Below are 7,552 nucleotides of genomic sequence, written 5' to 3' on the forward strand. Positions count from 1 at the left end.
TGGTTGCTCCTGTGTCGTTGTGAAGGTGAGTAGAAAGTACAATGAAGTTCATGTTAACCTATTTTCTGGTTTAGCATAAATCTAATTTCTTTCTCTTATGGTTTCCCATCTTCCTACTAATGTGCAGGACTATGGGGAAGAATCTGAGGGTCTTAATATCATCCAGGAGTATGAGAAGTCACATTATGTTAAATGCACTAAGAATTGAAAGCTACATTGTTTGAGGTTTTTGACCTGGAATCAATCAATGGGAACCTTTCTTTGTATTTTTCCATTTTTGTTGTTTGTAGTTGGTAACTAGAATAGACTAAATGCAGTTATTTTTTGTGGTGATTGTAAACCAGGAGGGGTTATTTTTTTCCTTGTCAAGTTGAGATTGAATTAATACTTTTTTAATGTTTGGTATTTCATATTTAGTGGATGTTTGGCATTAGTAAAATTGCTGCTTTATGTGGATGAATGTGTATTTTTATGGTCTAAAATGAATATATGTTATTTATGAAACAGGGAGCAGGGTGGTCATGCAGGCTGTGTTGCGGCACAGAGAACAGTGCTCCAAAAAAGAAATATTGCTTTTGGCGGCGTTATTTATCAAACGTCGCAATAATCTAAAATCCACTATATATGACAGCGTTTAAGAAATGCTGCTGCAATATGTTTTACAGGCATTTACAAACAACTGCCGCAAACAACCTACATTTAGCAACATACACCGGCATTTAAGAAACGCTGCTCTAAGATATTGTATCGGCGTTTATGTAAAAATGCTGTAAATAAATCATATTATACCATCGTTTACCAACCTATAGCGGCATTTAAAAAACGTCGTTATAAAGTATATATGGCGACATTTGTTAACTAACGCCGGCAAAAGTATACATAGACGGGCATATGGTAAAAACACCATGATATATTTCCAACGGTACATTTGACGACATATGTGATACACGGGCATATGGTAAAAATGCGGTGATACATTTCCAGCGATACATTTGATGACATATGTGCAGTGTTTATTACAAACGCCGCTGAAGCATATAGCGGCATTTTTTAAGATGCAGCGACACTTAAAAATGCTGCGAAAAACCCTTTTTCTTGAAGTGTGAAGATGAGAACATAACTACAAACAAGGCTAGATTGGTTGCTCAAGGTTATAATCATCAAGAAGGTATTGACTTTGATGAAACATATGCACCTGTAGCCAGACTTGAATCCAATAGAATGTTGCTTGTATTTGCATGTCATAAGAATTTTAAAATGCATCAGATGGATGTGAAAAGTGCATTTTTAAATGATTTCATTAATGAAGAAGTACATGTCATCCAACCCCCTGGATTTGAAGATTCTAAGTACCCAAACCATCTGTACAAACTTAAGAAGGCTTTGTATGGTTTGGAACAAGCCCCAAGAGCGTGGTATGATAGGTTGAGTAAGTTTATTATTGATAATGGTTTTTCAATGGGTAAGATGTATTAATCTTACTTGTTAAGCATAAGAAAAATGATTTAATTATTGTTCAAATTTATGTTGATGACATTATTTTTTGTTCGACTAATGAATTACTTTGTCATGAATTTAGTAAATCAATGAGTAGTGAGTTTGAAATGAGTCTAATGGGAGAATTAAACTTTTTTCTAGGACTCCAAATGAAACAAACTCCTAATGGGATCTTCATCAGTCAAACTAAATGTCTTAAGGAGCGCTTGAAGAAGTTTGACATCAATGAACCAAAATCCTCTAGTACTCCCATGAGTGTATCAATTAAATTGTCCATAGATGAAGATGGTACTCAAGTTGATTCTATAAAATATAGAGGAATGATAGGTAATCTATTGTACTTAACGGCTAGTAGACCAGACATAATGTTTAGCATCTGTGCTTGTGCTAGGTTTCAAGCCCAACCTATGCAATCCGATTTGAGTACTGTAAAAAGAATCTTTAAGTACTTAAAAGGAACTCCAAGCATTGGCCTTTGGTACCCTATGAACAATGACTTTGACCTAATTAGCTTCTCCGATGCCAACTTTGCCGGGTGTCATGTTGATCGGAAGAGCACAAGTGGAACTTGTCACTTCCTACGATCGTGTTTGGTTTTGTGGTTTAGCAAGAAGCAAAATTCTGTGGCTTTGTCTACCACCAAAGCCAAATACATCGCAGTCGGACGGTGTTGTGCACAAGTGTTATGGATAAGGCAAACTCTTCAAGATTACAGAATCACGTTTGACACTTCTTCAATCTAGTGTGATAACACTAGTGCCATTAACCTAAGTAAAAACCTGATTTTACACTCTAGAGCTAAGCATATTGATATCTTCCATCACTTTCTATGTGATACTACTCAAAAAGGTGAAATTCGACTTGACTTCGTCGAGACTGAGAAGCAGCTTGTAGATATTTTTCCAAAACCCTTGAGTAAGGAGAGATTTTGTATGCTAAGAAAAGAACTAGGTATATGTAACCCCTTTGAATGAATATTTTTATCCCTGTTATTCATAATTTTTTTAACCCGCTATTTGATAATGCCAAATGGTGAGAGAAAATTGGGTTTATGTTGTTTGGGATTATGATATTATTATGTTTTATGCTATAAATGTAATTTTATTATGAAACTAATGCAATTCTTATTTTGAGATTACCTTTTGAACATTATGTCTTGATATTGTTTTGAGATTACCTTTTGGACATATATGTCTTGATATTGCTTTTTGATATATTTTTATTTATCATCATCAAAAAGGGGGAGATTGTTGAGGTAAAGTTCTCACACATCATCCATTATGATTTTGATGATAACAAGTAAACTCTTTGTACTAGCTTGTGTTAAGTTGCATAGAAATACTACACAAGAGTAGAGCATCAAGTGAGGGGGAGCACTCAAAAGATTGATGCACTAAGTCACGGTTTTCAAGACAATTGAAGTGAAGAAACAACTCAAGATACTTCATCAAACAAATTCATGGAATACAATACTTTAGAACTTGTTGTAATATTATATTGAGTGGTAAATGAGTTAAGGTCCATATTCAAATGTAATGCACATACTCACGCATACATACATATAGTATGATCTTAATAGGTTATTTTAGACATTTTCCACATGGACCAATCCAAAGGAAATGACCCAGACTTATCCAACTAAGTACTAATCATTTTCAGCAAAAATAGCTGATCTGGCATACCGAATCTAGAATCGGCATACCGAATCTCAGGAATTTGCTCACAGAGAACAAACGGAATGTGCTGAATCATGATGCAGCATAGCGAATCATGTTATGACTGTTAAAATTTAGCCGTTAGTCAACAGATATATTCTATGATCCGGCATACCGAATTGGGAAACGGCATACCAGATCAGGTCTGACTTGTATCCGAATTTAGCAATGATTCATTGATGCTTTGAGCACCTTTGCTTATAAATAGGTATGTTTAATTGAGCTAAACATAATTAATTAGAGCTAATCAAAGGCACTAAAAGACATTGCTACTTGATCATTCGAAGTATTGAAGTGTGCATTCATTCATCTTTAAGCATTCATTCAAGCACATTCTGGCACAAGCTCCTTCACTTCACTTAGCATTAAGCTTTAAGTTGAAAGGTAGCATACACTACTAAGGTTGAGGTAACTCCTTCTTTAGTACCCTTTAGTTTAAATGGTAATCTGAGTCTTCTTGCTCGGAATCAGGAGTACTTTGAGTCCTCTTGCTCGAAATCAAGAGTAGTTGGTTGTGTGAGTCCTTTTACTCTCAATCAAGATTTGTACGAATTCTCTTATTCATTCTCAAGATTGTTTTTAGTCAAATTTTCTCTAAGGTGAGAGGAGTGGTTGTAGGCAAGTTTTGGCCGAACCACTATAAATCTTGGTGTTATCTTTGCAATTTATTTGTCTTATATATAAATTTTTATTTCTGTAAAAGTTTATACTTTCCACTACATTCACCTATTCACCCTCCCTCTAGGTGAATTCACAAATCCAATGTAATCCCCTATGCTCGGCAGAGATTGATGGGGTAAGATTTTGAAGCAAGCAAATGCTCAGCTAAGAATTGGGAATCCAAGTCATCACGGCCTCCATACAACTCTACAGAGATGGTAAAAATTCAAAGAAGCAATTTAGAGGCCATCTAGACTTTATTGCCTGTCTTTTGAAACCTTCCCCTTGGTTATGACTTTGGGGGCAGGGGATAGGGGGTTAGATAAAGAGATAGGAGATTCTAACACTTAGCAGTTCACGCATCATGTTAAAAAATCAATAACCCTGGAGGTAATAAGCAAAGTAAATTGTCTCCAACAAAACATTCAAGCATTTATAGTTACTAAAGCCAGACTGAGCTTTTAGAAGGGAAGGAAGAAGTTTTAGAAGAAACCAGAAGATAGTCCCAACCTCGGTCAGGAAGCAATAAGGTAGTGGAAGCAAGCAAGCATCACCAATAAAGAAGCCATATAATGAAAGGAGGATTTTATTGCGCTAAGCGGTAGTGATAAATTACAAAGAGGCTCAGGGCCAAACAACATTGCACATAGACTTAGAAAGAGGCTCAAGGCCATACAACATTATAAAGAGGTTAGGGAATGAAAGAATTCTTTAACGACCGACTGAACTTTGAAATCACCAACATAGGAGAAGGTTCCCAATCTCCCCAAGTCTCCAATAAGTGAAAGAATTTATCAAAGCGTTAGGGAAATAGTTAATGTCCTCCAAATATCTGGCATTGTAAATATTCTCACAAGCTTTCGCAGAAAGTCAACATATAGAATGTCCACCCCCTGGTCATGTGAAGAGATGCCAAAGCACCATTACAAGAGCAGTCATGCGAAGAAATCTTAAACATAACCACGAGAGGCTTAAATTCACCACCGAGTCCCGAAGAAACACAGTAGGACCAGCTGTTTCCCTGACCCAATCTTGCACTAGAGAACCACCCCGAAAAGGCAAAGGAGTTGGAGAAATGGGGAGGCAAGTCCCAGGGCGCAGGTTCTTCCCCCCTCCCAGAACTCAAGCCACCGGTGGCCCTACGAAATAGCAAGGCACACCAAAATCTGTTCTACTCCAACACTCCCCAAAATGGAATCTATTGGAGTGGGGGCTTTATGTTATACCATATAATGGCCACCCAATAACACCACGGCATGTGGCACCAAAAGAGACAGAAAATTGGGCTTATCAGGTAAGGACTATCCGCCTATAGACCCATGACAGGTCTATCAGGTAAGAACTATCCGCCCAAATGCCGATGGTTTAAAGATCCAAAGGTCCCCTCAAAGAAGCAAGAAGAAACTGGCACATCCATCAAGTCAAGGAGCCTATCAAAGGCAACTCTACACGCCCTAGCACATCAACTCTTAGATAGGTGTGGGCGCACTACAAGGGACCTTGGGACATCATGAACTCTTAAGAAGGGGGTGATCTAGTGAAAGAAGACACTCTCCACATCTCCACATCTCCATGGCATTTATGAGCATTTATTGATGCCCACCGAAAGGAGCCATTACATATGTAGGAGGCCTTCCCTGAAAAAGCATTCTACATATGGGACTTTCTAGACCTAAAGACAAACATCTAAGATAGAGAAACACTTCACTTCCTCCCTAGAGAAGAGCTCTAGCGTTGGTCACATTAGGACCTCTACATCACCATGACAACCCTATAAAAGGGAAGGTGACACCCCATACAGGGGTCAAACTCTTGAAACTCTTATTGTTTCATTAGTGTGCTAAAGAGACCTAACTTAGTCATCAAAGAGTCCTCGCCGGTACACCACAGCACTCATCTCCCTTGTCTGTTTGCCATCCTATACGGGTCCCACACTCAGGAGGACCCACCAAAGGTTTCTTGACGCAATAATGGCACTACGCTGACTATCCTTCAGTTAGATTAGTGAATATGCTTGCTCCAAGGTGGGAAAGGGATCCTTGCTAAAAACCTGGGCGCGGAGTTGATCATACTCTACATTCAGCCCAACAAGAAAATCATACACCCTGAATTTATCCTCCTGTTTCTTTAACTTGATCACATCTTTAGGGGTAGAAATCCTAGAAAATGTCATAAAAATCTAACTCGTGCCACAGACTTCACAACTCGGAGTAGTAATGGGATAGGCTGAGTTCTTTTTGCTTGGTCTCATGAAGTTTCTTTTGCAACTCATAGACCTGGGCATCATTCCCAACCTAAGAGTAAGTCTCTTAAGCGGCCTTCCAAAATTTTGCAACTATGTCAAGTAGAAAATAACCATGAGCAAGTTGTGGCATCATGTTGGAACGTAAATAAGACATCACAAGGGAGTTGGAAGAACTCCATTTGTCTTATTCAAGACCTGTAGTGAGGAGTTTTTCCTTTGCACCAGTGAGATAACCCATAAATCTACAAGAATCGATGTTGAGATAATAGGATCTGGACCACATCAAATAGTTGCTTCCATCCAGTTGAACGGCATAGGTAAAGAAACTGGGAAAGCCATCGTGAGAACCTCGAATTAGAATCTCCAAAGTAGATGTTGTGGAAGAAGTAGAATCTCCCATTGTGACAATGTGCAGATAAAAAAACTTCATCACGGATCAGAGAAAAACAAGAAAAAATCAGATCATCAATAGATTTGAGAAAAAATGTTCTTCAAAAAAAGAGATTGCAGCCTGTCTAGATTATAGAGAGGCTATAACCAAAAAAGGAGGGAAAAAACCCTCGATAATGAGAATAACATCACCGAGGGGTGGCAGAACAAAGGAGGCGCGACTCCCTGCCTCTTGGTGATGCTAGAAGGGAAACCGAGATAGACGGGGTTGCAAGAGAGATGGTGGTGCTAGGGAAAGGAAAGAGACGGTGGTAGATGGTGGCGGCAATAGGGAAAGGGAAAAAAAATAGAAAAAATGAGAGGGAGAGATGGCGGCGGTGGGAAACCATAAGTCGATTCTCCCTGATCTGATACCGTGATAACTTTGGGAATTGTGACTTATGTAAATTAGACACAATCACATGTCTATTTATAATAAATGCAATGAGAGTACAAGGACAAAAATGCCCCTAGGGCAATAAAATGCTCCTAGCGTAATACAACATAAAACACCTAGGAAAATTCTTATATCCCATATTACAACAATAAATTTCTTTACGAATACCCTTCAAGCATCAGATAATAGGAAGTGCAGTCACACATATGACACCACAACCCTATAAAATTATAAATATAAAAAAAATAAAGGTCACAACTTACCTTAGGCACTCGTGACCCCTCAGATTCCGTATAACTGTCTAAAAATAGAAACCTCTTTCCTCAGATTCCTACAGGGCATCAAATGACTGATCAAAATTTTAGGGTATTACATGTAATATTTTGGTAAATTACCTGTGAGTAGCCATTCATGAACAGAGATATATTTATGAATGTTTAGAGCCATTAGATCCATTTTCTTTTGTGTTGTTGGTTATTATTCTGATGTTTGTTTTGTTTTTATGTTGAACATATTTATCTTCTTATTGAATGTTATAGTAGAGTATTCCCTACGTGGCTTTAATCTGATCTGGTCTCTGTGTGTGTGTGTGTGTGTGTGTGTGATTCA

The sequence above is a fragment of the Telopea speciosissima genome, chromosome 6 (genome assembly GCF_018873765.1).
Source record: "Telopea speciosissima isolate NSW1024214 ecotype Mountain lineage chromosome 6, Tspe_v1, whole genome shotgun sequence".
In the NCBI taxonomy this organism is placed as follows: Eukaryota; Viridiplantae; Streptophyta; class Magnoliopsida; order Proteales; family Proteaceae; genus Telopea; species Telopea speciosissima.